Source organism: Tachysurus vachellii, chromosome 1, assembly GCF_030014155.1.
Source record: "Tachysurus vachellii isolate PV-2020 chromosome 1, HZAU_Pvac_v1, whole genome shotgun sequence".
In the NCBI taxonomy this organism is placed as follows: Eukaryota; Metazoa; Chordata; class Actinopteri; order Siluriformes; family Bagridae; genus Tachysurus; species Tachysurus vachellii.
The window spans coordinates 26,458,738-26,471,271 of NC_083460.1; the positions used below are offsets into that span (position 1 = coordinate 26,458,738).

General features: G+C 36.8%; 1 long non-coding RNA gene across 1 annotated transcript; it reads right to left on the reverse strand.

The window, feature by feature from the left end:
- Window positions 1-2,259: 2,259 nt before the first annotated feature.
- On the reverse strand, window positions 2,260-8,357 carry LOC132852790 (uncharacterized). Its single transcript, XR_009649131.1, has 3 exons — window positions 8,070-8,357; window positions 4,814-4,963; window positions 2,260-4,451 (listed from the first exon to the last, which is right to left on the reverse strand). It is a non-coding gene; the product is annotated as an uncharacterized LOC132852790 (long non-coding RNA).
- Window positions 8,358-12,534: the final 4,177 nt, after the last annotated feature.

Below are 12,534 nucleotides of genomic sequence, written 5' to 3' on the forward strand. Positions count from 1 at the left end.
AATCTCAACCCTATTTCAAACATTACACAACAAAATTGATTGTTTTTGTGCTGCTTTAGTTCCAAAATGCTTCTTGGCTAAAAAAAAACTGTGACGTGAAAAGGTTTGAGGTGGCGTCATTTTGACAAAAAACTCAAAGAACTGGTTTACATGAACATTATTAAAATAAGAAACTGTAAGTTTAAGTACTCTGGAAAAGTCTTTTTTATTTATTTATTTTTGCTGAAATTAAATAAAATGAATGTCCATTGTTAAAAGTGCTATATAATTTGCAAAAAATGGAATTAAACTAAATTGAAATGTTTATATGTGTCAGGACATCCCTGTCTGTGAACCCAAGGTGTGTCCCTGATCTAGTACTTATGCCCTATTCTACACCATTGTATAATATAAATAGTGTGAGCACTTAAAGTTCCAACCAAAAGTAATGCACTAGAAGTATCCTGATCAACCAAAAAAAAACCCGTCATGAACTCAACAGTCACAGGTTTTCTTACGTAGCAGAAGGGGAAGGGGCTACCAGGCGCTGACACTGGATAAAAAACCAATCATCAAAAATCAAGATGGCCGACGAATGCATTTGAAATTAGCTCACGTTGTGTGATTTATATTTCAAATGTATATATTTTTAAAATCACTGTATTCTGCTAAAGCAAGCTTCATTAGCTTCATTCCTCCTTTATTTATTTTGGTTGTTTGCTCTCGTGACTAGCAATATGTGAAAGTGTGCTTTTGTACCTGCAAGTCACTTTCAGTCACACTAGTTTAGAGTCTGATCAGTAGTAAATTAATCAATGGACCAAGACTTGTTTTCATGATGCTTTTGAGGCAGGGGTTGGTGGTGGCGGTTCTACCCCTTGACTATTACATAGAAAAACCTACCAGATGATGGAGATACCTGCTGGCAATCTTTCATTCAAGGTCTGTCATTGAGCTCTAAGGAGCAATCTATTGATGTACATGAGCTTCCATGCTGCATGCTTAACTGTTTAAAAAATGGTCCATAAGTGCACATTATGAATTGGTAAAACCTTGAATATTTTAATATAATACTTAGATTTATAATTCGACACATTTATTGCACTGTTGGATTTATTTTCATAGCTAAATAGTTAGCCATAAATGTATTAAAACTGCAAATTTAATTTTGTTGCCTGTTAATCAGCATTAAACAGCACTAATAATAATAGCCTAAATATTGATATCCTGAATCATGTTGCTTTAACTATGGAAAAGATCACAACTTTATATATTTAAAAAAATAATAATAATAATAAGACTGTTTCGCTAGTCATGCAACCCTTAGTACGGACTCTGATGGGTTTGACTGTGGTTGGTAAATTTTGTTTTCAAAGCCAAAGTACTTTCTAATATCCTCCATATGTATGTGTGTTTTACGTAGATTAGAAAACTCCCACATTTGATTAGGTAATGTCTTGGATCCTTAACTGGTGTAAATGTGGCCAGCTTTTTAGAAGGTTTTCTGGTTCATTGAACCAGCTCCAGCTTCAGCCTCAACACCCTCATCATTTGCACACACATATCAACACCTGTATCTTCAACCTCTCCCTATTTTTCTGCTTTTTCATTGCCAGCATGACCGGGCCACAATCAGGCCTCACATGCCTGTAACACAAGCTTATTACAAAAGGAGTACTTTGCTTTCTCGGGCTTCTTCCATGACACCTCTTTAAGCCTGATGAAATTCAGAGGAGAGGGAAGGAAAGGAAAGGAAAGGAAAGGAAAGGAAAGGAAAGGAAAGGAAAGGAAAGGAAAGGAAAACACATAACAGAGCAACAGCCAGTCGCCTTCAGCCGATGTGTGTGAACGAGCATGGCTGAAAGGGACATGAATGGAGGGCAGGCCAGTTTGTTATGACACCAAACAACAGTGCTGCTGGAAAAACAGACAGAGTAGAAACCAGAGACAGGGAACCGTACAAGCAAAAGACAAATAACAGACAGCAGCTACAAGAACTAAAGCCCTGGATGTTAAAAGGATGTTCAATGTTTAACAATAAAATATTAATGTTGAGAGTGGAAATGTGATTACAGGAAATCAGAAAACAAAAGAATTAAGAATTATTTTTCTAGTACTATTGATATTTATTACTGGATAGTATTGTTTAGTATTCTAGTAAATTCTAATTATATATTAAAAATACTATAACAGTATAGTATACAGGATGTTGTACCTAATGAAAGCTAGAACCTAGCGTTCACATGTGGCTCTTTTTCAACACCTGATGCACAGGGAAAATAAAAGAATACTGTCATTTAACTCATGGAGAGTTCTATCTTAACTCTTTAACTGAAATCTAATTTACATGAGGCTCAAAAGTTCAGCAAGTACTGTTCAGCTTAAGCCAAGAAATGACTTTGACCCCAGGCTCATTAAAACCAATAAAGTGTTCCACATATATTAAACAAGACAGAGCTAGTTAAGAAACATGACGACAAATTGAAGAGTGTGCCTGCGAGGCTCCTTGTTCATGAAGTGTGTGGGTTTCAGATTTAGCAGCTGTCATTAGAGTAGAGTCTGTGCAAACATTATGGCAGTATATTAGGGAGAGCATGTACAATGGCTCTCCTGAAGGTTTGTTTAAGGCCAAGACCCTTATGCTTGTTGACACAGCTGTCAAGGGGGGCTTCAAGGAAGCGAGACACAGAGAGGTTTAGTTCAAGCTGATCAGGATGAGGGACGACGTAAGTATACAGGCATCCTGGCTTTATAAAAGGTGTGTTTGTTGTATGGCCAAAAATTTCCTTTTAATGCATATTTTATTTTTATGATTGTTTGTTACAATAACAAATTATAATAAACTTATTAATATAGTATGTGGTACGTTAAATAATACCGTGTACAAAGGAAAAAAAGCTGAAACACAAACTAAAAAGCAGTATAGAAAAAAGATTCAGAAAATTTTAGAGAACCATGAAACAAGTACAGTAGTTAAGTCATCGTTAATTGGGCAAAGAATTGTAGCTCAGGAAATAGCATAAACATTAATATTTAACACAAAATTAATTTGACCAAAACCAATGCACATGAAACATAAAATACTAAAGCAAATATGAAAGCAAAAAAAAAAATTATCTATGTTTTTTGAAGACATAGAGAGGAAGATCATACTTTTTGAAGATGCTTGCTGTATGTCTTGTGAATTGTATTTTTGGAAATGAAGCTAATACTAGTTGATACCTGGTTAAATTTTTTGATGAAATGAACACACTCTTGGAATCACATCTTCCTACTGACTTGTGCTGTGAAGAATCTGATATAACAAAACTAACTAACATACTCTTATCATACTGTTATCTGTTCCAATCAATAACATGTAGTAATAAAGCAATGTGCTGCGTATGCTCTGCAGGTTTCAAGGCTGTCCTGATGCACTCCGTCCTTCGAAATGACCCTCAGAGCTGTCAGCATCGTGCTCTGTGTCCATGGGGAGGTTAAGTGAACCATAGAAACGGAGGAAGTTCAGCGAGGCTGCTGATGTGACACAGACTGAGCTCAACATCCAGGGGCCTTTGTCAAGTTTCCTGTTTTGTGCTTTTTTTAAACCATGTTGTGTTTTAGCATGTTGTGAAACAGGTTTTTGTGCAATGCTTTACATATAGGTTTCCTTAACTAACATTATTTATACCACAGTGCTATCAAAAGCTTGTCTTATCTTCAACTGTATCTGATGGTTCAGAAAGTACCTGGCTCAGACATTCTACATTAAATGTAAGAATAACAATATTGTACACGTTTTTATAGGAAAATAAGGGTGTTAACAGTAACTTCACTTTGGGCTGAATCACGCCAACTTTGTAAGTGATTATTTTCCTTCGGTGGTTTAGCTACAGCAGTGGCAGAACTGATAAGCCGTTTTAGGTTTTCACCAAATGTGCTGTTTCAGAATCAGAGAAGAGTCTGCAACATGTTTCTTGGCAAACTCCAACCAGGATTTCACATGGTTCACCACTCCCAGTGTTCATGGAGTATACATGATTCAGCTGTGAATCTCTCCAGTTCTTTTTGAATTAACCCTATAGCCTGTTGGTTACTTCTCTGAATAATGCCCTCCATCTTAACTCACCTCCTTACCATAACTCCTCTATGTAGCACTTCCAGTCTGACTTCCATTTTCCTTTGATTAACAGGTGGATTCAGTACATTTTTGTGAATTTAGGACTTGGATATAAACTGTTTTTTTAGACCAACCTTTACAATCAGGTTTTTCTTCTATCATCGAGGAAGATCTTCTTGATTGTTTTTGACATTAATTATGGACACCTGACTGCAAAACACACATAGAATTAAAAATTCTTGGCCCCTCCCTCACATTATAATCTCTACTTCCTCCAGTGTATTGACTGCAAACAGAGCTAATCAAGCCAAGACACCCAAAGATTATTGGTTCCTGTCAAATAAACGCAGGGAGAGAATAATCCATTATCAATCTGAAAGAGAAGAAAGCAAAGAGAGTCATCTGGGTAGGAGGCTACATCAATTAATTCCACTGTCAATATCATTTGAATAATTTAAAGGTAAATTTAAACACAATGAGGAGATTTAACAGAACTTCATTAAGGTCTTATATTACCTAACATATATCCTGTGAGGTCTTTTCTCATGACAGAAGAGACTTTTTTCTATTTAGACACATACCAAACACTGTACTAGAATTAATACTATAATACTTCATCCAGTCACATGACATTCATTTGAACTCTTGATTTTTCTAAAGATCAGATCTTGGTTGCTGATTTATTTGAGACATTCTGTGAGAGCACACATTGTTATGTTCTTAAGAACGACCTACCCTGACTGGTGGATTGTTGTCTGTTACATGACTCAGCAAGCCAGATGAATATCATCTTTGATGAGTACGCTGTGAGTGGATTTCACAGTGGCTCCTTTTCTTCCTGTAACTAAATCAACGGCCTCTTCGTACAAGATCTGTTTCATGCCACTACAGAAAAAGAGCAGGATGGATTTGACATGTTTGTAAATTTGTACTGCAAAACACACTGCTCTTTATATGTCAGATCTGATCGTTCTCTACTTACTCTAGGACCAAGATGGCGAACTCTGCAAACTCTCTTAGTAAACATTGCATATTGTGGCATATGGAAATATCAGGTGACTTAATACATGTAGATGACATTAATTTTTTTTACTGTAATCAGCCTTCAGAATCACACTTTTTTTTAGTCTTTCTATGGTGAGTAGCCACAGCTGCCTGCAATAATACATTGTAGTCTTGTCAGCTTCATCAGTAGCTGCCTCTTTAAGGGAAAATCAAATGGGTACTGAGTTTCAAAACAGCTAGCCCCTGTTAACTAACATGAAATAATGTGGACTGCAAATGTAAAAACGTGTAAAAAAAAGTGTAAAAAAAACCAAAAATATTAAAAGGGTAAAAACATTGTTCTTACAAAGTGTAATAACATTAATAAAATAACATTGTATTGTTATCTGAGGGTTGGGGTTTTCTTTCTTTACACCCTGGCTAGCAAATCCTGCTAATGGGTGTAATTACATAGCAGCTGACAATTAACTAACTTGACAGAAATCTTAGCCTAGTTTTCTTGGTTTCAATAATTTCTCCTAACATTAGCTACTTGTTAGTAACTTGGTAGTCTCATGTAGCCAGAGCTTCAGATTGATGGCAGAAAGTCTGGGCACCATAGCAGCTTTTACTGGCCAAAGACTGGCCATCTGACTAACATGTAAAGCAACCAATCACAGTCCGCTTTGTTCAGTGTCATGTCTCTGGGTATGAAATAGATTGAACCATAGATCATTCAGTTTAGAAAAGTTTAAGAAAAATGAATAAGTCTATACTGTGAACTTCACATAATTTGGGAAACCCTGGCTTCAGCTGATCCAAATAAGCATTTATTGTCACAGCTGTAAACACAACAGCTTCCTTCTTGCATGAGGGAAGAAAAACATCACAATGTCTTTGTTACCAGAAGGACTGTTAAAAAACACACAATACAAATGTCTCTCAGAAATCCTGTAGAATTCAATGAATCACAAGATGACTTGAAGTGTTCCCAGATATGCATATGTCTGTGCCATATGCATCAAACATTCAACCAGTGGCTCATGGGTGTGATGTCTGAGGCTGAGACCGAGGTGCAAATGTTTCTGGATCAGCACATGCACACTTCTTATCATATTTCCTTACCATATCTTTCTTTATTTTTTTAACGTGTGTATCGTGAATGAATGTTTTGGGGAAATCAAGAAGCTGTAAATCCAGCACTTGTTGGCTCTATTAATATAAATATAAAAAAGTTTTGTTTTTTTTTGTAAATCTAAATGGCTCCATTGAGGAGTGGGTATGTGGCTTTCCATCAGAGCTGTGTGAGATAATACGCCTGCACACACCCCTGCTAGTTAATACTCTTGCATTAAGATGCACATTCACGTGCTGATACTGATGATCTTGTTGAGATTACAGCAGCCGAGATTAACCTGAGGAAGAGTATCCAGCATGAACAATATCAGAAAGAAAGCACACGCACACGAGCACACACCCAGGATCAACATGTTTTCAATGCACTCCAGAGGCAAATAAACCGATCCATTCATCTCTTAATAGCATCTCTTTCTTTCGTTCTCTCTTTCTCAATCCACTCTGACTCACTGAGGTAGCTGTGTAAATGTCAAGGGAATTAGTTGGCTCGGACTTTATTTACTGGCGCCCACGGATGAAATGCTGACAATGACAGCATGAGGACAGGAGTGTGCATGCTATAGAAACACTCTGTACCTTATATTCACATGCACTGCAACATCTCAGGAAAAAAGGTCTGCAGAAACAAAAGGGCATGAGGTTTCTGATATTGCTCACCAGGTTAACTATAAAATCTAGGGACAACTATATCTAAAGAGATAGGATCATTAGAGGACTAATTCTGTATAAATAGGATTGTAATTGGACATTGTGTCTCAAGATACAGTAATAGACCAATCCAATGTGATACGATCAACTTCACATTAAAGGTAAAGTCAGCGATTTAACCAATAATGTTTTATTGTAGTAATTGTTAATACTTTAGCATTGGCACATGGTCAGAGTCACATTAGGCTTTCAAATGGAAGAAAAGAAAGACAAATTCAACAGCATCCAACTAATCAGCACAAAAAGGTGGATCTCTAATGCGGATAAAAATTTTAAAAATTCAATTCAAATTCTATCTTCATACTGAAACACTTTTCCAACCACTAAAAATGTTTTAGAAAATGTGTGTGTTTGAGAGAAACCAGAGATAAACACTGATTGTACTGTTCTATTGTACTGTGGTTGCTGCCTGACTGTCACATGACCCTGTATTCAACACATCCAAATTAATCAGTCATATCAACCATTTCAACAATAGGATGCCACAATGGCCAAACTACAAGCAACAAGATGGACTTGCTAGTGTGCATGAAGGATTAGTTGGGCCATGCTCATTGTGGGCGTCTCTGTTTTTCAGTTTGGACATACAACTTATGTTTTATATATAAAAGCCATATATAAAAAACAATTTTTATGTTTTCCCAAGATCGTCTCTCTAATTATTCCTAGCTAATTCCCACCCAACAGTTAGGTCTGCCGTATCATTTGAGACATGTGAATCCAGCCCACTGCAATTTTCAGGTTTTTTGCAAACCTTTCTCCACGTTTTCAGTCATGTAGCAACTTTACTAAATTTCAACTCATCTCACATTTGTTAAAATCTCTGACTGCATTTTTATTTATTTTAAACAAGCTCTAGAAACAGCAAATACAAAGAGGCATGGAAACAAGGTCATATTCAGACCAAAAAAAAAAAAAAACAATAATTCATATACTGATTTGAGAACAACAACCTCTCTACTGTGGACAATGGCTTTAACCAAAGAACGTTTATTGTCCTTTGAGCTGAATAAGTTAAAACAATAAGGTAAAGTACTCTGTCATAATACATAACACAATGAGTTGCTAGGGAGTAGATTAAACAGGAACAGCAGTGTTTGCTGTGTTTACATGGTCGAATATTATCTAGAAGGATAACGTGTTAGGAATGGCAAGGTCGTACCTGAGAGCTTGATTAAAATCGTAGTGTGCAAAGGCAGCTGGCTTCAGGGATAGAGGAAGTGACGCCGGCTCACACTTTGTTTTACTCAGTCTGGTCTTTCAGCTCGTCTGGTCCTGACTTTTGTCCTCATGTACCACTGTGAAGAGTGAGTCAGAATGAAGGAGTGTGTAGGCAACTTCGCTGCCTGAGCCGTTCTCTCACTGAACGCCCACACTCACAGCCGTCTGAATATAGCTCCTCCACATTTAGGCCAGGCCACTCAGAGACAGGGAGATGGAGCTGGCTGGCACTCAGTCACTGTATTTATTTTTTATCTTTTTGCAGTCATTGTGTAAAAGGAAGTGCAGCAAAAGATCAAATTCCAAAATGTAAGAGATTCCTACAGGGACAAAATGAGAGCCAGATGAAGCAAGATCAGCAATAATACTGCTATATCACTATATTTCGACAATGCACCAAAACCAGAAACCTCTATTGAATGCACTGAAAAAAGTGTTAAAACATACACAGTGAACAAAAGTTTGTGGACACCTGATCATCACACCTATATTTGGGTCTTCCCCAAAGCCTTACCACAAAGTTGGAAGCACACAATTGTATGCTGTAGCAGTACAATTCCCCTTCACTAGAACTAAGGTGCCCAAACCTGTTCCAGCATGTTTGGTCATGGTGTGTTAAGGTTGGAGTAGAAGAGAACAGCTTTGAGATGAACTGGAACACCAACTGTGCACCAGATCTCCTCACCCAATATCAGTACTGACCTCTTCTAATCTAATGACTTAATGGGGATATCCCAATAGTCCTGCTTCACAATCACACAACATGTTCTACCACAGATATTATTACCATATTTTGGTAATAACTGTTTAAATATCCTTTAATTTATATTTTATTATAAATTTATTTCCACATTTCTATCAGCCGCGAATGGGACAGACACATAATCGGTCTCAACTCTGTCCACTGGAATAACACACTGGCAATGTGCTTCAGTTCATGGTGCATTCATTTGTCTCTTTTTAATCTTATATGTTAAAGTCAGATAAATACACAATGGAGAAACATCTTAAAATATGCTTTTATTCAATTCCTTTCATTTTTATGTTTCATATATTATGATTTTATGACTTTTTGTTTGTTTGTTTGTTTGTTTTCTCCTGTTTTGTTTATGTTACATATTTTTGTCATTGTTTATGAGGTCTGTTAAATACTTTGTGAACATATTTTTAAAGCTCCTAAATGAGCTAAATGTAAAGTTGTTGTTTACTGGGGAAAAAATGTGATCAAACACCTATCTATCTACATCTAGGTACAGAAGCATCCCAGTACTCCCAGTAAAGCACATTCAGACTTTAGTGGTCAAAGCTCTACATTGGTTTATTCTGATTTCTCTCAGCCTAAGTGCACCTCACTACAGTAATTGCTTTTCCACCTCTACATTTATCATCATCTGCTGAGGCTGTCAGGCTGATGGGGAAAGGGGCCACTGAAGTAGCTCCCTCTCTGCTGGCTCGAGGCCAAGAGAGGAATGATGTCCATTTTACATCAAATGGAGAATCTCAGCCAACTAATGAAGTGGACTTTGGACAAGCGTGCAACTAGAGCAGGTCACAGGGGAATAAACGCAGGCCTGGTTTTTATAGATCAGTCATTTAGAGTCAAACTAAGGACCGGTGATCCCAGAGATCTGTGAATCATAGCCAGAGAATCTGTGAATCTTGTGATTTTGTTACAGTGATGGAAACCACAGCCGACCATTATCAAAGTTCTTATGCATATAAATAATGTAAACCTTCTGACATGACTCGCAACCTTGGATATGGCTCGCAACAATGGACAATCAACTGGCTTTTTCCTCATATGTTGATAATGTGACACGCACGATTTCTTCTCTACAACAATAGAAGGATTCAGGCATTTATTCACAAAAGCTGCTCAGGTGCTTGTTCAGATTGTTCTTGTCACATATAGGTCTGCCTATGAACGTAAATCATCCTCTGCAAATGATCCAAAATGCAGCTCCGCGGCTTGTTTTCAAAAGTTCACAAGCAACACCCTATTGCTGCGCTCCCTCCACTGGCTTCCAGTAGTAGAGCCAAAAATGGACCAGCTCCTTCTTACCTCAAAGCTCTCACTGCACCTCGCTCTCTCTGATCTACCAGCACTGCTCGACTGGTCCCAACATCTCTTAGGGTAAGAGGTAGGTATACAGCAAGACTCGTTTCTGTTCTGGCAAAGAGGTGGTGGAATGGACTTCCCCTAACCAAATACCATAAATGTAAATGTAAATGACTTGAATGAGAATTTTGTTTGAAATGTGTAGAATGTTCAGAAACACCTACTCTATAGGTGTGTGCTGAGCCGCTATGAAAATGACCTGCAGCTTGTGTGAGGGTGAGTAGAGGTTTAGGACGGACCCATTGTCACATTCACATTTGAAACAAAAGATCTATGAAACATGTTAATACATATTAGTTATATAGCTTCGCATTTAATCTTTCATTTTTTTGAAAGTTTTATTTATTTTAGCCTAACAAAGATTGCTATATAGAAAAAGCTCTTCCTTTCGGTTCACTACCTTAAAACCTCCCACCCTGAACATAAACCAGGTTACACCCACACAGTGTTGACCTTTAGCCAACATGCTCATTAAGCACATGAATTTTAAAACAACAGAAAAAAGCAGTGTTAAAGAAATGGAAGAAGGCTTTCTGTGGTAAAATCATCCTTGTCATAAAGAATCAATCTGAATGTGGAGCTTAAAAAAACAGCACAAGTGAATTTGCTATTTTTCAACTTGATTCATTCTAATGAATTCAATTCATTTAAAAAATGTTCAACAAACTTCTCAGTTTTTGTTTTAATTCTGCTTTTATTCTCTTTTGTAATTTCATTTTGAATGCATCTTAATTTTAGACTACATTGTACTTTCTAAACATGACGTTTGGTGGTAAATCAAACAAATCAAACCTTAAATAGTGTGATTCGTATGAACATGGATGACTTTTATAACAGCTTCTCATTAGGAAAGGTTTATGCATGTGCAAGAAAATACTGGCGTCTTCCTCCAAATCTACACGTTTGTGATGTAGAGTCAATAAAATGAATGTGTTTGAAAACCAAGCCTTGAAAGAGTCATTATTCACCCGAATGCTTGATTTTTCATTTAAAGACATTTCTTTCAGGAAATCAGACATTTGTCAGCTAGCATCTTTAGGTTAGCTGAATGTTTCTGGATGCTATGAGTCTAGAAATATTTGATTAAAACTTGAAACATTAAATCTTAAAACTTTTGAATCTTGAGATTCAAAAATTGATATAACAATGAGATATATGGATGTGTCAAAAGAGGATGTTTTAAAAAAGGACATGAAATTAATTGTTGCGAGAGTAGAGGATGTTGATAATAGAGTTAGGTGGAAATAGATGATTCTCTGTGGTGACCCTTAACCAGAAAACCGAAAGTAGAAGAAGAAGAATATAAAATATGTAGCAGGTCCTCTTACAATGAAAATGTAAACTCCTGAAGACTTTCCCATGCTAGAAAACTTCAAATTACAGCTTTGTCTTTGAGTTCTAGCATTGACACTTGAGACTCCTTCCAAAAATGTTAGAAATAAATAAATAAAAATAAACATCTCCTCAAAGAAAACCACCATATTAACATTAAACAGCATCCTTTTATGTGACAGCTCTGCAGAATCAATGAATTTTTTTAAAAGATAGAAACATATTAGTAGACGTACTTTAATATAAACCTTACAGTTAATTATAATTATAATTATACACTGTCAATCAAATTTGTGAAATCATCACCACTGGTAAGTTTGGAACAGTTCATGTTAACCTTTTCAAGACCTTGTATAATTTTTATTTAATGCACTCTGTGAGCTGGAAGCCTGACAAATACAAATTAATGATCGATTACTGGTAAATTAAAAATGAATTACTGAACTCCATATGAAAAGATGACAACAGATGAATAGTTATTGGTTTAATCAGCTATTTTGTGTGTTTATCAACCTCCATGTTTACATTCCCAATACTGAATGGTGTTCTGGGTAAAAGTACACAGAAACATGCTTTTTATCCCCAAAATGTGTTACATTACAGCCTTGCAGACCTCACCAAGCATAAATAAGGGCTATAAAAGTGCACCTTTCAGGGCAGGGAATGTGTATACACGTGTGAAATGGTGTGCATGCTTTGTGCACCTTTCTTCCCTCCTGCTCTTGCTGCTTCAAAGTGGTTGCTAGGCGACGCCACTCGCTGACGTGGACGCCGTCCAGAGCCGGAACAGTCTGGCTTTTTTCGGCTGCCATTTGAAATGTAAAGCAGATGAAAAATAGTAACATGCCCCGGCATTTAGTGCCACAATGACAATTGAGCAGCTATCTCAAGTTCTTTTTTTAGTCACCACACAGATTGAGATTTTATAAACGCTGCTTATGTGAGAGGATTAGAT